Source organism: Callorhinchus milii, unplaced genomic scaffold (genome assembly GCF_018977255.1).
Source record: "Callorhinchus milii isolate IMCB2004 unplaced genomic scaffold, IMCB_Cmil_1.0 Scaffold2, whole genome shotgun sequence".
NCBI classification, from domain to species: domain Eukaryota; kingdom Metazoa; phylum Chordata; class Chondrichthyes; order Chimaeriformes; family Callorhinchidae; genus Callorhinchus; species Callorhinchus milii.
The window spans coordinates 95,154,084-95,171,837 of record NW_024704743.1 but is presented as its reverse complement, the minus strand read 5'-3'; the positions used below and the strand labels follow the sequence as shown (position 1 = coordinate 95,171,837).

Below are 17,754 nucleotides of genomic sequence, written 5' to 3'. Positions count from 1 at the left end.
TGCCGTAGTCTGGCGACATTCCGGAGGTGATGGAAGGCGGTGCCAGTTGTGGCGCGGATATGAGGGAGAAAGGACAGCTCAGGGTCGAACAGAACCCGAGGTTCCTGACTGGCTTTGAGAGGTGGAGAGTGCAGCCTTGGATGCTGATGCTGTCAGCGCCTGAGGTGCGGAGGCGCTGACGTGAGCCAATCAGGAGGGCCTCAGTTTTGCGCACGTTGAGCTGAAGAAAGTTGTCTCTCGTCCAGGACTCGATGTCGGACAGGCAGCTGTCAGGACATCGGTGGTCGTGGAGTTGAGGGTAGAGGAGGAAAGGTAGAGTTGGGTGTCATCCGCATACATGTGGAAGTTAACCCCATGTCTGCGGATGATGTCACCAAGGGGGAGCATATAGAGGGTGAAGAGGAGGGGACCGAGGACAGAGCCTGAGGGAAACCGCACGAGACAGTGCGGGGGGGAGGAAAAACCATTTGTGGAGACAAAGTGAAGACGGTGGGAGAGGTACGACCTAAACCACTCAAGGACAGGGCCTTGAAGGTTGAGGTGGGAGGACAAGCGGTGGAGGAGGATAGCGTGGTCGACCGTATCGAATGCTGCCGATAGGTCGAGGAGGACGAGGAGGCAGAGGGAGCCCTGGTCACAGATGGTCAGGATGTCATTGGTGACCTTGACCAGGGCAGTTTCTGTGCTATGGGCAGCACGGAAACCCGACTGAAGGGGTTCGAATAGTGAATGGGTGGAGAGGAAAGAGCGCAGCTGGGAGGCGACAACTCGTTCCAGGACCTTGGACAGGAAGGGGAGGTTGGAGATGGGCCGGTAGCTTGATAGCTGCGACGCATCAAGGGAGGGTTTTTTCAAGGTGGGAGTGATGGTGGCAGTTTTTAAGGGAATGGGAATAGAGCCAGAGGAGAGGGACAGGTTGATGATGTCTGTGATATGTGGGGCAAGGAGGTGGAGCTGGGAGATAAGGAGTGGAGTGGGGATGGGGTCAAGGGAGCAGGTGGTGGTTTCAGGGATAGGATGAGTTTGGTGACAGAGGGTGGGGAAACGGGTACGAAGGTGTGTAGGGGAGGATGGGTAGGAGTCGGAGTGTGGGAGGGAAGGGGTGGGTGGTGGGTGGATGTTGGAGGGGAAGTGACCGCGGAGCGGATTCCCTTGATCTTGGATTCAAGGAAATCCAGCATCTCCTCGCAGTGAAGGTTGGAGGAGATGACCTGCGCGGGGTGGCGGGGGGGACGGAGGAGTTGGGATGTGGTAGCCTGCTAACCCCTTAACAACCTGCCCACTCTCTCTGCTCAGTAGGCTCTAATGGCTGCACTCAGTGCCTTCTTAGCGCAGTAGGCAGCGCGTCAGTCTCATAATCTGAAGGTCCTGAGTTCAATCCTCAGAGAGGGCAAACTTTTGCAAATTATTCACTTTATTTTCATTCTAGCCACTCCGTAAAATGTTCTCATGTACCATGTGACCACCATGTTTAACCTATACTATCCTGCTTTGTATCTTCAGGACACAATGTTCAATATTTTCCTTGGTGTTCAGCAATGGAGAATGTGGGCATCGATCCCGCTACCTCTTACATGCTTAGTGCGCTCTTTACCATTGGTTCTAATTCCCCTCTTACACTCACAAGCCTCCAGTAGCCCAATACACCAAATCTTAAGACACTCTGATGTGGCAGACAATAACATTTCTCCTCAAATCAATGCTGTCTGTTCTCCTCTCCACCGACATCAGCATCAGCCTCTTCCTCAGAACAGGCAATGTTGCTTATTTTGTATTGATGTTATCTGATTCAACACATATATAATATTTACTTGCATCGTATGACCATGATCTCAAGTTAGTTTCTGATTTTTTTTCATTAAGACTCCCAATATTGTAGCATCGTTTTCAGTGTTGGAAATCCAGTGATATTGTCCAGCAGAAAACACAGAAAAAAAAAAGTGAATTACTGGTAACTTTGTAAATAACATTGCAACTTCCATCAATGCACACAAAAAATACGACAAGACAACAAAGGTGCAACTTCTCACAGGCTGTACTCCACACAACAATAAAACACACAATGGTTGTCCATGACGAGGATAAATATTTGTATTCTGATTTTCTATCTTAATATTTTCATTCCCAAAATTCCTTTGAGCCGGAATTGAACCAGCGACCTAAAGATGACTTGCTTGTGCATTCCCACTACAGTCCTCCACTCTACTAGCTGAGCTATCGAAGGTCATAACACCAGGCCTGCAAAGCTTTTTCACAAACTTTTTCTTCATTTGCAATCGTGCTAATGTCAAAAATTATAGTGATAGTTACAGTTGTAAATGGCTGCACTCAGTGCCTTCTTAGCGCAGAAGGCAGCGCGTCAGTCTCATAATCTGAAGGTCCTGAGTTCAATCCTCAGAGAGGGCAAACTTTTGCAATTATTCACTTTATTTTCATTCTAGCCACTCCGTAAAATGTTCTCATGTACCATATGACCACCATGTTTAACCTATACTATCCTGCTTTGTATCTTCAGGATGCTTTTTTTTGCAAATTTTTGAAAATTACTCATTTGATTCTCGTTCTAGAAACTCAGTAAAATGCTCTTACGTTGTATTTGATCACCATGTTCAGGCAGTATTTTTCCTCCTTTGCTTCTTCAGGACACAATGAAACAGATGAAAAACATAGCTTGCTCTTCATTGGAGCTCTCACCATGCACCATTTTTCATTGTCAACGAAAACGTTGACATCTTCATTCTCACTGAAACCTGGATAACACCAGATGTCACCTTCCCCCTCGCTGAACTGCCCCACCTGGTTACACATTTCACCATTCCTCTAGATCCAAAGGTCATGCCGTTCACATGGTTCTCATCTCTAGGTCTTCAATGGATCTTTCCCCTTCATCCTCTGGATCCTTCCCCTCTTTCAAGCATCTTATCCGTATCACCCCTCTATCCAATGTTTCCCTCAAAGTCTCCTTATTTATCTTTCCCCCAAATTCTCCCCCACTTTCTGCTCTAACATCTTCACACTACTATCCTCTCATGGCCTTTGTTCTGAATGCCTCCTCATCTTGGTCGACTTCTACCTCCACTTCAACCCTTCATGCTCCACCTCTGCCACAGTTTCCTCCCTCCACTCTTCCCACAAGCTCTCCCTCCACATTAACTCCAACATTCACATCCATGGGCAACCCTTCGACTAGTTGATTACCAGTGGCCTCACCAACTCGGACATCACAATCACCAATAAAACCATTTCGGAACATTATTCTGTTCTCTTGCCTCTTCCATCCAATTCCCTGTCACAAAACCCTCTTGATTCCAACCCCCACTTTGAGTGCAACCCTTATCTATCCAATGCCTTGGGACATCCTTCTGAAATTCAAGACGCAACATAAATGTAATTTGTGACTGCTGTTGTGTTTGCTTTGTACTGATGCAATCTGAATCAACAATGAGAGACAAGAGAGACAAAATAATGGTCCAAAATAGCTTTATTGGTGATGGTGATGTCCGAGATGGTGAGGCCACTGGTAATCAACCGGTTGAAGGGGTGCTCATGGATGTGAGTGGTGCTGTTAATGGGGTGGTGGAGTTAATGACTTTTGATAGCTTAGCTGGTACCTCTCACGCTCATTAACCTCCAGTAGCCAAGCACACCAAATCTTAAGATGTAGTGATGTGGCAAAACGAAAACATTTCTCCTCAAATCAATACTAACTGCTCTCCTCTGCACAACACATCAGCCTCAGCCTCATCCCCAGAACAGGCAACGTTGCTTACTTTGTATTGATATTGTCTGATTCAAGAATCAAAAACATTTTCTCATATTATGTGACCATGTTCGCAAGGTAGTTTATGATTTCTTTTTCATCAACACCACACATATTGTAGCATCATCTTCAGTGTTGGAATACAGTGATATTGTTCAGCAATTAAACAGAAAAAAATAAATGTGAATCATTGTATTCAAGTAATGTCACAAAAAACTTTGTCTACGAGGAGGACCAATCTTTGTGTGTGTTTCTATAGATTCATATTGTGTCCCTAAGTATTCTTTTGAGCCGGAATTGAACCAATGATTTAAGGACCAAATATTAAGGTGCAGTGACCTTGGCAAGACAAACATATTTCTCCTCAAATCAATGCTATCTGAGATCATTTCCACAATACGGCTCCCAGAGTGTGATACTCAAAATTGGCAACGTTGCTTACTTTGTACTGATTGTATCTGATTCAACATGTTAATAACAGTCGCTCATGTCATATAACCATGATCTTATGATAGTTTCTGATTTATTTTTCATCAACTCCACAAATATTGTAGCATTATTTTCAGTGTTGGAAATACAGTGATATTGTCCAACCCATCACCAGAAAACCTAAACATGAATTACTGTATTCAAGCAACGTCACAAAAAATGTTATAACTTCCAGTAATACAAACAAGAAATCTGTCTGGACAACAACTGTGCTACTTCTCACATGCTGTGCTCTCCCCAAGGTTGCTCTCCCCAAGGATAAAACACCCACAATGGTTGTCCATGAGGAGGACAAATATATGTTGTCCTCTAGATTTACATTTTGACCCAAAAAATTTTGTTTGAGGTGGTATTGAACCATCAACCTAAGGATGACTTTGCTATGCATTCACAATACAGTCCTCCACTGTACCAGTTAAGCTATTGAAAGTCACAATACCACATCTGCAAAGCTTTATCACAAACTTTCTCTTCCTACATTGGCACCTTTCCCACCCCATTAAAACAGCATCATCACCCCTATCCTCAAAAAGCTTTCGCGGGACTCATCTCTGCTCTCAAACTACTGCCTTTATCTCCAACTTCCCTTTCATTTCCAAGGTCCTTAAATGTGTAATTGTGTCCCAGCTTAACTCCTTCCTCTTCCACCACTCCCTATGCAAACCCCTCCAATCGGTGTCCATGCTGTACACAGCACAGAAACAGCCTTGGTCAAAGAGACAAATGATGTCTGTGACCAGGGCTCCTGCTGTGTCTTTGTCTTCATTGACATTTCTGCTGCCTTTGATACAATTGACCATTCTATCCTCCTCCACTGCCACTCTTCTCATCTCAATCTTAATAGTTCTGCCCTTGAATTGTTCAGATCCTACCTCTCAAACCGTCTCCACTTTATTTCTACAAATAGCTTCTCCAGTCCTGGCACCATCTTGCGTGGTATTCCTCAGGGCTCTGTCAGCCTCAGCCTCTTCCTCCAAACAGGCAACATTGCTTAATTTATAATGATTTTATCTGATTCAACACGCAAATAACATTTGCTTGCATCTTATGACCATGATCTCAAATTAATTTCTGATTTCAGATTGATTAAGACCACAAATATTGCAGGATCGTTTTCAGTTTTGGAAATACAGGGATATCGTCCAACCCATGAACAGAAAACACTAAAAGTGAATTACTGGTAACTTTGTAAATAACATTGCAACTTTCATCAATGCACACAAAAAATGTGATTAGACAACAAAGGTGCTACTACTCACATGCTGTACACCCCACAACAATAAAAGACACATGACGTGGACAAATATTTGCATCTGATTTTCTACCTTAATATTTTCATTCCGAAAATTACTTCGAGTCGGAATTGAATCAGCGAACTAAGGATGACTTGCTTGTGCATTCCCACTACTGTCCTCCGCTCTTCCAGCTGAGCTATCGAAGGTCACAACACCAGGAAAAAATTTTCTGCAATCAACATCTCCTGCAAAGCATTTTCATAAACTTGCTCATTAATAGCAATCGTGCTACTTGTGAAAAATGATGGTGATAGTTCCAGATTTAAATAGCTGCACTCAGTGCCTTCTTAGTGCAGTAGACAGCGTGTCAGTCTTATAATCTGAAGGTCCTGAGTTCAATCTTCAGAGAAGGGAAACTTTTGCAAATTGCTCACTTAATTTTCATTAAAAAGTCAAATATTCTCACATACTATTTGACACCATGTACATTTTTCTACTTTGCTTCTTCAGGACACAATGTTCAATATTTTATTTGTTGTGAAGCAATGAAAAGATGGAAAATTTCACTGGAGAATGCGGGCATCGATCCCGCTACCTCTCACATGCTAAGCGAGCGCTCTACCATTTGAGCTAATTCCCCTCTCAAACACACAAGCCTGTTCTGTACAACAGAAACAACAACTTGCATTTCTATAGCGTCCCTCATGCACTGTGGCGTCCAAGAGCGCTTGACAAAGGCAGAACACGGCAGAGATCCAGGTGGAGAGAGGTGACCGTAGGCACAGTCAAAAAGGAAGGTTTTCAGGCGCGACCTGAAGTTGTGGAAGGAAGGGGCATGGCAGAGGGATAGAGGAAGAGTGTTCCAGAGTTTCAGGGCATAGTGGCTGAAAGCACGGCCACCATTGGTGGAACGGAGGACATGAGGGACACGCAGAAGGCCAGAGCCAATCGAGCAGGGGCTGCGGTTGGTTGGTTGTGGGATAGGCTGGTCAGAGAGGTAAGGAGATGCCAAGGCATGAAGGGATTTGAAGTCGAGTGTGAGGATCTTGAAAGTGATCAGTTCGGTGATAGGGATTCAGTGCAGCCTCGCTAGAAATGCTGTGTTGCGGGTGAGTATGCGGGTGGCAAAATTATGGATCAGCTGGATCCTGTGCATGGTGGAGCTGGGGATACCCGGGCGAGAGGGGGGGGGGGGGGGGGGGGGGGGGGGGGGGGGGGGGGGGGGGGGGGGGGGGGGGGGGGGGGGGGGGGGGGGGGGGGGGGGGGGGGGGGGGGGGGGGGGGGGGGGGGGGGGGGGGGGGGGGGGGGGGGGGGGGGGGGGGGGGGGGGGGGGGGGGGGGGGGGGGGGGGGGGGGGGGGGGGGGGGGGGGGGGGGGGGGATGGCGAGGAGGTTATTTGAGAAGTCGAGTCAGTGGGTGACAAAGGCATGGACGTGTGTTTCGGCATCGTCTGCAGTAAGTCGTTGAATGTATCGGAGGTGGAGGAAAGTGTTGCTGGTCAGGGAATGGATGTGGTGAAAGAAGGACAGCTGTGGGTAGGATCTGACACCTAGGTTGCTAAGTCTGAGGCAAAGACCGGGGAGGCAGGGAAAATCAGAGCTGCAGGATAGAAAATGTTGGCAGGAGTCTTGTCAACATTTAGTTGTAGGAGGCTTTTGCTCATCCAAGCCCTGATGTCTGCCAGACAACACAAGAGAACATCGACGAACCTGGAGTCGCAGCTGGAGAATGAGAAGTAGATTTGCGTGTCATCCGCACACATGTGGACGTTCACCCCGTGTCTGTGGATGACATCGCCAAGAAGGAGCAGACAAATGAGGAACAGGAAATAGCCAAGATTAGAGCCCTGGGGTACACCACAGGTGACCAGGTGGGAGGACAAACCATTTGAAGAGATGGAGTGAAGATGGTTTGTGACACCTCGCTCAGTGTGATCATCAGAACATGCAACTTTGATTCCTTTGTACTGATTCAATCTGATTCAACAATCAACAAGTATTTTCTCATATCAATTGATCACATATTCAGGTTAGAAATTCTGCTTTTTATTTAAAAAACATTTCAACTACTCTACCAAAGCTTGGTGTGCTGAACACGTGATATTGTACAGCCCTTTTGAGCAGAAAAAACAACAGCGAATTATAGTTTTCAAGGCACTTTGTTATATACTTTGTAACTTCCAATAATTCACACAATAAATGTGATTGGACAACAATGGTGTTACTTCTCACATGCTGTACTACCCACAAGAGTAAAACACACGCAATGATTGTCCACGAGGAGGATAAATGTTTGGGTCTGATTCTCTAGGTTGATATCTTCGTCCCTAAAAATTCCTTCGAGCCGGAATTGAACCAGCGACCTAAGGATGACTTGGTTGTGCATTCCCACTACAGTCCTCCGCTCTACCAGCTGAGCTATCGAAGGTCACAGCATCAGGCCTGCAAAGATTTTTCATCAACTTGCTCTTTGTTACCAATTGTGCTACTTCTGGAAAATGATGGTGATAGTTACGGCTGCAAATGGCTGGACTCAGTGCCTGCTTAGCGCAGTAGGCAGCGCGTCAGTCTCATAATCTGAAGGTCCTGAGTTCAATCCTCAGTGTGGACAAACTTTTGCAAATTACTCGCTTTATTTTCATTCTAGCCACTCAGTAAAATGTTCTCATGCACATTATGACCACCATGTTTAAGCTATACTATCCTGCTTTGTTTCTTCACGACATACTGTTCAATATTTTCCTTGTTGTACAGCAATGAACGGATGGAAAACTACACTGGAGAATCCTGCTACCTCTCACATGCTAAGCAAGCGCTCTACCATTTGAGCTAATTCCCCTCTCACACTCACAAACTTCCAGTAGTCCAGCACAACAAATTTAAGACACTCTGATGTGGCAAGACAAAAACAATACTCTTCAAATCAATGCTGTCTGATATATCACATCAGCCTCTTCCTCAGAACAGGGAATATTGGTTACTTTGTACTTATTTTATCTGATTCAACACATGAATAATATTTGCTTACATCGTGTGACCATAATCTCAAGTTAATTTCTGATTTCTTTTTGATTAAGACCACAACAATGTAGCATCATTTTCAGTGTTGGAAATACAGGGATATTGTCCAGCCCATGAACAGAAAAAACTAAAAGTGAATTACTGGTAACTTTATAAATAACATTGCAACTTCCATCAATACACGCAAAAAATTACTAGACAACAATGGTGCTAATTAACAATTCCTGTACTCCCCAGAAGAATAAAACACCCACAATGATTGTCCATGAGGACAAATATTTTCATCTGATTTTCTATCTTAATATTTTCAATCCCCAAATTCCTTCGAGCCGGAACTGAACCAGCGACCTAAGGATGACTTGGTTGTGCATTCTCACTACAGTCCTCCGCTCTCCCAGCTGAGCTATCGAAGGTCTCAACACCAGGCCTGCAAGCTTTTTCATAAACTTGCTCTTCATTTGCAATTGTGCGACTTGTGAAAAATTATGGTTAAAGTTACGGCTGCAAATGGCCGCACTCAGTGCAGCACGTCAGTCTCATAATCTGAATGTTCTGAGTTCAATCCTCAGAGAGGACAAACTTTTGCAAATTGCTCCCTTTATTCTCATTCTAACCACTCAGTAAAATGTTCTCCTGCTCCACTTGACCACCATGTTTCTTCAGGACACAATGTTCAATATTTTCCTTGTTGTGAAGCAATGAACGGATGGAAAACTACACTGGAGAAAGCGGGCATCGATCCCACTACCTCTCACATGCTAAGCGAGCACTCTACCATTTGAGCTCATTCCCCTCTCACCCAAAAGCCTCCAGTAGACCAAATCTTAAGATGCAGTGACAAGACAAAAACATTCATTTTCACCTCAACCTATTGCTATCTGATGCCTTCTCTCCTCAGTGTGATCTCTGGAATAGGCAACATAGCTTTCTCTCCATTGAAGCTCTCACCATGCCCCACATCATTGTCAATAAAAACGTTGGTATCCACATCCTCACTGAAACCTGGATCACACCAGGTGTCACCTTCCCCCTTGCTGGAGCCGCCCCACCTGGTTACACATTTCACCATACCTCAAGAGCCAACAGTTATGCCGTTCACGTGGCTCTCATCTCCGTGTCTTCATTGGATCTTTCCCATTCTTCCTTTGGATCCTTCCCCTTTTTCAAGCATCTTACTCTCTATCAACCCTCCAGTGTTTCCCTAAAAGTCTCCTTATTTATCTTTCCCCCAAACCCTCGCCCACCATCTTCTCTGACATCTTCACACTACTATCCTCTCATTACCTCTGTTCTGAATGCCTCCTCAACTTGGTCGACTTCAACCTTCACTTCACCCCTTCACGCTCCACCTCTGCCACCTTTTCCTCCCTCTTCTCCTCCCACAAGCTCTCCCTCCACATTAACTCCGCCACTCATGTACATGGGCAACCCCTCGACCAGTTGATTACCAGCAGCCTCACTGTCTCGGACATCACAATCACCAATAAAACTATCTTGGAATATTATTTTGTTCTCTTGCCTCTTCCATCCAATTCCCTGCCACAAAACCCTCTTAATTCCAACCTCCAGTTTGAGTGCAAACCCTTTGTCCAGTACTTTGGAACATCCTTCCGAAATTCAAGGCGCAACATAAATATCATTTGTGGCTGCTGTTGTGTTTGCTTTGTACTGATTCAATCCGATTCAACACTGACAGAGGCAAGAGAGACAAAATAATGGTCCGAGATAGCTTTATTGGTGATGGTGATTTCCGAGGAGGTGAGGCCACTGGTAATCAATTGGTCGAGGGGGTCCCCATGGATGTGAGGGGGGGAGTTAATAGAGTTAGACTCCTGGCTACACCTTCCCCCTGATACACCACCTGGCTACACCTTCCATCTTACCCCAGAACAACAACAACGTGCACTTATATAACGCCCTCCACGCAAGGTAGCGTCTCATAATGCTTAACAGTGGCGGAGCCTGAACCATCATGGTGATGGGGTGGCTCTAATCTCCTGGTCCCCACTTGGCCTATTTCCTTACTCCTCTGGAACCTTCCCCTCCTTTGAGTACCTTACCCTTTATTACCCCTCCAACCTTTCCCTCAAAATTCTCCTCATCTATCGCTCCCCCCCAAGCCTTCCGCCACCTTCCTCCCCAATATCTCCACCCTCCTATCTTGCCTCTCCCTCTGCTCCGAATGCCTCCTCATCCTAGGCGACTTCAACCTTCATTTCACCCCCTCCTGCTCTACCTCTGTTGACTTCTCCTCCCTTATCTCCGCCCTTCACCTTTCCCTCCACCTCCACTCCGCTAACCATGTCCACAGTCACACCCTCGACCTGGTGATCACTCAGTGTCTCACTGTCTCACTGTCTTGCAGTCATTTGAACTCCTTCACCCCTGGGCTTCCTCCTGCAATGACCTATCCTTCTCAGTCACTGTTCTCCGCAGCTCACTCTCCTTCACTCTTGATTCCCTTGCTTCACTCACTTCCCGAACTGTCTCCTACTCACGTAAATCACCATGGTACACCAGCCACCTTTGCACCCTCAAAGGACAGGTGCATGCCGCTGAACGCACCTGGCTTAAATCAAATTTAACGGTCCATCAGCAGATCTGGCTGGACCTTATCAAATTATATTGCTCCGCCCTTGCCTCCGCTAAATCGTTGTTCTACTCCAAGACAATCTTGGAGGTCAAGGACAACTCCAGGCTCCTCCACCCACCCTCTCACACCACACCCATCCTCACCTCCAATGCCAACTGTGAGGTGATGCTGGACTTCCTCGAATCCAAAGTTGAGGGGATCCACTCAGCTGCCTCTGACCTTCCATCCACTACACCCACCCCAGCTCCCCCTCTCACTCCGGCCCCTATCCTCAACACCTTCGAACCTGTCTCCCACTCCTCTCTCACCACTACTATAATCCGCATGAAACCAACCACCTGCTCCCTCGACCCCATCCCTACCCCTTTCCTTACCTCTCCACCTCCTTGTCCCTCTACTCACACACATCATAAACCTAGCCCTGTCCACTGGTACTGTTCCCACCCCGGTAAAAATGGCCATCATCACTCCTATCCTTAAAAAACCTTCCCTGAACCCATCACTGTTGTAAAAAACTACCGCCCCCATCTCCAACCTCCCTTTCCTCTCCAAGGTCCTGGAACGACTTGTTTTTTCCCAGCTTCGCTCCCTCACCTCCCACTACTCCCTTCACATACCCCTCCAATCAGGTTTCCGTGCCGCCCACAGCACAGAAACAGCCCTGGTCAAAGTGACAAATGACATTCTGTCCATCTGCGACCAGGGCTCCATCTGCCTCCTCGTCCTTCTTGACCTCTCTGTTGCCTTCAACACCGTTGACTACTCTAACCTTCTCCACCACCTCTCCTCTCACCTCAACCTTCAAGGTTCTGACCTTCACTGGTGCAGATCGTACCTCTCACACCGCATGCACTTTATCTCCACAAATGGTTTCTCCTCTAGTCTCCGCACCGTCTTGTGCAACATTCCGCAGGGCTCTGTCCTTGGTCCCCACCTCTTCAATATCTATATACTCCCCCTTGGTGACATCATCCGCAGACATCGGGTCAACTTCCACACGTATGCAGATGACACCCAACTCTATCTTTCTGCCTTCATCCTCAACTCCAGGACCACTGCTGTCCTGTCAGACATCAAGTCCTGGAGGAGGGCAAATTTCCTACAGTTGAATGTGAACAAGACTAAGGCCCTCCTAATTGGCTCGTACCAGCGCCTCTGCACCTCAGGCTCTGGTAGCATCAACCTTCATGGTTGCACACTACAACTCACCAAGCCAGTCAGGAACCTAGGTGTCTTGTTCAACCCTCAACTGTCTTTTCTTCCCCACATCCAAGCCATGACCCGTTCTGCCTTCCCTCACCACCGTAACATCGCCCGACTCCGCCACAACCTCAGCCCTCAGGCTGCTGAAATTCTTGTTCATGCCTTCATCACCTCCAGGCTTGACTCTGCAAACGCCCTGCTTGTCAGCTTTCCCAACTCCTCCCTCCAATTGCTGCAGATAATCTAGAACTCTGCAGCCCGTGTCCTCTCCCGCACCAAACTCCATGACCCCATCTCCCCCACTCTCGCCCGACTCCATTGGCTCCCTATCCTTCAGAGGATCCAGTTCAAGATCCCAGTGCTCACCTACAAAGCCCTCCATGGCCTCGCCCCACCCTACCTCTGCGACCTCCTAACCCTCTACCAACCCACCCGCTACTTCCGCTCAACCAGTTCTGGCCTGCTCCACGTCCCCCGACTCACCCGCCCCACCATTGCCTTCAGCCATTCTGCCTACAAACTCTGGAATTCCATCCCCCAATCACTCTGCCTCTCCCCCTCCTTAGCCTCCTTCAAGTCCCACCTCAAAACCCTCAACAACAACAACAAGATTCCATTTATAAAGCGCCTTTCACGTCAGGAGGACGTCCCAAGGCGCTGCACAGTTGGGTCATGACCCGAGCAGGGGGGAAATGGTCAAGGTGAGGAGAGGGAAGGGAGGGAGCGAGGAGGGGGGAAATGGTCAGGGTGAGGGAAGGGAGGGAGCAAGGAGGGGGAAATGGTCAGGGTGAGGGGAGGGAAGGGAGGGAGCGAGGAGGGGGAAGAGAGTCGAGAGCCATCCCCCTTCCCCTCCCCTCCCTTCTCCCTCCCTAACCCCAGCTCGGGTCTGAAATGCTGTACACTGTCCACGTCCTCCCGACGTGAAAAGCGCTATACAAATTGAATCTTATTATATTTTCTCCCATCAAAACTGTTTGCTTCAGGACATCCTCCTGACCTAAAAGGCACAAAATGTAAATTTGTCTGTCCATGCAAATGCCTTTACGAGAAGTAGCAGGATAACTGGTGCAGTTTCCATCTGTTCTTTGCAGCACTACAAGAAAAATATTGAAAATTGTGTTTTGAAGAAGCAAAGGAGGAAAAATGCAGCCTGAATATGGTGGTCAAATTACACAGTGGCTTGAATGAGAATAAAGAGCAATTTGTAAAAGTTTGCCCTCTCTGAGGATTGAACTCAGGACCTTCAGATTATGAGACTGACGCGCTGCCTACTGCGCTAAGAAGGCACTGAGTGCAGCCATTTACAGCCGTAACTATCACCATCATTTTTGACAAGAAGCATGACTGCAAATGAAGAGCAAATTTGCGAAAAAGCGTTTGTAGGCCTGGTGTTGGGACCTTCAATAGCTCAGTTGGGAGAGCGGAGGACTGTAGTGGGAATGCACAACTAAGTCATTCTTAGATCGCTGGTTCAATTCCGGCTCTAAGGAATTTTGGGGGTCAAAATATCAAGCTAGAATCAGATGCAAACATTTGTCCTCCTCATGGACAACCATTGTGGGTATTCTATCCTTGGGGGGAGTACAGCATGTGGGAAGTAGCACAGTTTTTGACTAGTCAGATTTCTCCTGTGTATTGCTCTAAGTTGTAAAGTTTTTTTGTGAAGTTAATTGAATACAGTTCACTTTTAGGTTTTCTGATGATGGGCTGGATAATATCACTGTATTTCCAACACTGAAAACGATGCTACAATATTTGTGGTGTTGATGAAAAATAAATCAGAAACTATCATGGGATCATGGTCACATGACACAAGCAAATGTTATTTACGTGTTGAATCAGATAAAAATAAGTAACGTTGCCTGTTTTTCAGTATCACGCTGTGGTTGACGTGGAGTGGAAAGGATCTCAGATAGCATTGATTTGAGGAGAAATGTGTTTGTCTTGCCATGGTCACTACATCTTAAGGTTTGATCCTTATGTCGCTGGTTCATTTCTGGCTCGAAAGGATGTTAAGGGGCACAATATCAAGCTAAAGAATCACACTCATAGATTTGCTCTCTTCTTATACACAGTTTTTTGTGACATTACTTGAATACAACAGTTCACTTTTAGTTTTTTCTGTTTAATTGCTGTACAATATCACTGTATTCCAACATTGAAGATGATGCTACAATAAGTGTGGTGTTGCTGAAAAAGAAATCACAAACTACCTTGAAAGTACATGGTCACATGATATGAGAAAATGGTGTTGAGTCTTGAATCAGACAAAATCGGTACAAAGTAAGCAACATTGCCTGTTCTGAGGAAGAGACTGAGGCTGATGTGGGGTGGAGAGGAGAGCAGACAGCATTAATTTGAGGAGAAATGTTTTTGTCTTTGCCACATCAGTGTATTAAGATTTGGTGTGCTGGTTTCTGGAGGCTTGTGAGTATGAGAGGGGAATTAGCTCAAATGGTAGAGCGCTCGCTTAGCATGTGAGAGGTAGCGGGATCGATGCCTGCATTCTCCAGTGTAGTTTTCTATCTGCTCACTACTGCACAAGGAAAATATTGAACATTGTGTCCTGAAGAAACAAAGCAGGATAGTATAGCTTAAACATGATGGTCATATGGTGCATGATGACATTTTACTGAGGGGCTAGAATGAAAATCAAGGGAGTGTTTTGCAAAAGTTTGCCCTCTCTTGAGGACTGAACTCAGGACCTTCAGATTATGAGACTGACGCGCTGCCTACTGCGCTAAGAAGGCACTGAATGCAGCTGTTTGCAGGTGTAACTATTACCATCATTCTTCCAAAATAGCAGAATTGTAAATTACGAACAAGTTTGTCAAAAAGCTTTGCAGGCCTCATGTTGAAATCATCAATAGCTCAGCTGGTAGAGTGGAGGACTGTAGTGGAATGGACAACCAAGTCATCCTTAGGTCACTGGTTCAATTCTGGCTCAAAAGAATTTTGGGGACAAAACTATGAAGATAGTGAATCACACACAAACATTTGTCCTCATGGACAACTATGTGGGTGTTTAATCTTGTGGGGAGTACAGCACGTGAGAAGTAGCATGGCTGTTGTCTAGTCAGATTTCTTGTTTGTATTGCTGTTACAAAGTTTTTTGTGACATTTGTTACTTGATTACAGTAATTCACTTTTAGGTTTTCTATTGATGGGCTGGACAATACCACTGTATTTCCAACATTAAAAACGATGCTGCAATATTTGTGGTGTTAACCAAAAATAAATAAGAAACTATCATGAGATCATCATCACATGACACGAGCAAATGGTATATAAGTGTTGAATCAGACAAAATCAGTATAAAGTAAGCAACATAACCTGATCTGTGGAAGAGGCTGAGGCTGATGTGAGATTGAGAAGGGCTCAGATGGCATTGATTTGAAGAGAAATGTTTTCGCTTAGCATGTGAGAGGTAGCGGGGTCGATGCCCACATTTTCCAGGACAGTTTTTCATTTTAAACACCTCAGGTTGATCACCCATCAACCCTCTGGTTTGTACCCATCCATGGCCAATCTATCTTTCCTGAGGTGCAGTGCTCAAAACTAAATGCTGTTGTGCCGATGGATTTTGACCAAGGCTCTGTACAACTGAAGCATCATTTCCTCAGCTTTCATTTTCAGCCCCTTGAAATAAAGGCCAATATCCCATTAGCCTTTGGATAACTGTCTATACCTGTGGACTAGTTTTTAGAGGTTTATGTACATGGACACCCAAATCCCTTTTCTCCTCCACAGTTCCCAGTTCGTCATCATGAAGAACCTATTCCGGTTTGTCTTTCTTGGATGCATAATGGATGACCTCACACTTTCCCATATTGAACTCCATCTGCCACAGTTTTGCCCAGTTACTTAATCTGTTTATGTCCTTCAGTAACTTTCTGCTCCCACCTACACAATTTGCTGTGCCTCCTAACCTTGTGTCAACTGCAAATTTGAATGCACAACTCTGTATTCCTTAGCCAGGTGATTTTGCTGTTTGGTGAGAAGCTGAGGCCCCAATAAAGATCAGTTGGTAACATCTCGTGTCACAAACTGCATTCAACAACAACTCACATTTATATAGCATCCCAGAGCGCTTGACAATGACGGAGCTCGATTCCGAGCCAGGGGGATGGGGCGGTGTCAATAAGCACACGCGAATAGGAAGATCTTGGCAAACTGAAAATGAGGAAGGAAGAGGCAAGCCGGAAGAATAGATGAACAGCGTTTAGTACGGGTAAGTATGTGGGTGGCAAAGTTTTGGATCAGTTGGATCCTGTGCATGGTGGAGCTGAAGAGACAGGCATAGAGGACATTTGAGAAATCCAATCGGGAGGTAATGAACGCATCGATGAATGTTCTGGCTGCATCCAGGTTAAGGTACGGTCGGAGGTGGGCAATGTGGCGGGAGTGGAGAATGGCAGTCCTGGTCAGGGATCAGATATGGAAAAGGAATACAGTTGTGGGTCGAACCTGACACCCAGGTTATGTCTGCAGTGGCCTGGAGTCAAGGGTGGAGGCAGAGAGGTACAGTTGTGTGTCATCTGCATACAGTATGGGAAAAACAGCCAAATATGTGAAATTGTTCGAATGTTCCATTGGATATAATCATCTGTATAATGCAAACAACCAGCAAACTGCACCCTCCCTGAGACTGAAACTTTGTGCTTTGTGCAAAGAGAATTGAAAAGGCAGAGACCAATCGAAGTAGGAACTGAATCAACAATTTTTCTGAGCTGTAATTGAACATGTCACCCACAGGCTCCCCATCCCCCCCAGAGGATCGAATTCAAGATCCTCATCCTCACTTACAAGGCCATTCACGGCCTTGCACCCTCCTACCTCTCCGACCTACTATCCCCCCATGTACCTGCCCGTACCCTCCATTCCTCTGACTCCGGTCTGCTGCACATATCCTACCCTAACCGCCCTACCATCAGCCTCTCAGCCCCTAGGCTCTGGAACTCCATCCCCCATTGCCTTTGCCTTGCTTCCTCCTTTCCTCCTTCAAGGCCGGTCTCAAGACCTTTCTCTTCAACCGTGCCTTCACCTCCCCTCTCGACTCTCTACCCCCTCCTCGCTCCCTCCCTTCCCTCCCCTCACCGACCATTTCCCCCCTGCTCGGGTCCCGACCCAACTGTCCAGCACCTTGGGACGTCCTCCCGACGTGAAAGGCGCTCTATAAATGCAATCTTGTTGTTGTGTTGTCCTTTCTGCCATTTGTCCCACAACAAAGCACCTGAAATCAGTTGCATTATCTCCAGGATTGGCCCCGTAACTATGCACATTTTCTGTCATGCTTTTAGATCAACTCATCCTTCATTTTTTTACAATCAGATCAATTACATGCAATTAGTGGAACTGTAAAGAAGCAGTTTATATTGTGGTTGATGAGCCTTTGCTAAGTCTCACACAAAAAAACACAACTTGCATTTTGATAACACCCTGAATGCAGGATAGC

The 17,754-nt window shown here is 46.2% G+C and overlaps 7 non-coding genes across 7 annotated transcripts; 3 read left to right on the top strand and 4 right to left on the bottom strand.

Moving 5' to 3' along the window:
* The first annotated feature begins 1,320 nt into the window (after positions 1 to 1,320).
* trnam-cau lies at positions 1,321 to 1,393 on the top strand. The gene has a single exon. It is a non-coding gene; the product is annotated as a tRNA-Met (tRNA).
* Positions 1,394 to 2,333: 940 nt separating this feature from the next.
* trnam-cau lies at positions 2,334 to 2,406 on the top strand. The gene has a single exon. It is a non-coding gene; the product is annotated as a tRNA-Met (tRNA).
* A 5,411-nt stretch (positions 2,407 to 7,817) lies between these two features.
* trnay-gua lies at positions 7,818 to 7,910 on the bottom strand. Its single transcript has 2 exons — positions 7,874 to 7,910; positions 7,818 to 7,853 (listed from the first exon to the last, which is right to left on the bottom strand). It is a non-coding gene; the product is annotated as a tRNA-Tyr (tRNA).
* A 110-nt stretch (positions 7,911 to 8,020) lies between these two features.
* On the top strand, positions 8,021 to 8,093 carry trnam-cau. The gene has a single exon. It is a non-coding gene; the product is annotated as a tRNA-Met (tRNA).
* A 730-nt stretch (positions 8,094 to 8,823) lies between these two features.
* Positions 8,824 to 8,916, bottom strand: trnay-gua. Its single transcript has 2 exons — positions 8,880 to 8,916; positions 8,824 to 8,859 (listed from the first exon to the last, which is right to left on the bottom strand). It is a non-coding gene; the product is annotated as a tRNA-Tyr (tRNA).
* Positions 8,917 to 13,512: 4,596 nt separating this feature from the next.
* Positions 13,513 to 13,585, bottom strand: trnam-cau. Its single transcript has one exon. It is a non-coding gene; the product is annotated as a tRNA-Met (tRNA).
* A 1,390-nt stretch (positions 13,586 to 14,975) lies between these two features.
* trnam-cau lies at positions 14,976 to 15,049 on the bottom strand. The gene has a single exon. It is a non-coding gene; the product is annotated as a tRNA-Met (tRNA).
* Positions 15,050 to 17,754: the final 2,705 nt, after the last annotated feature.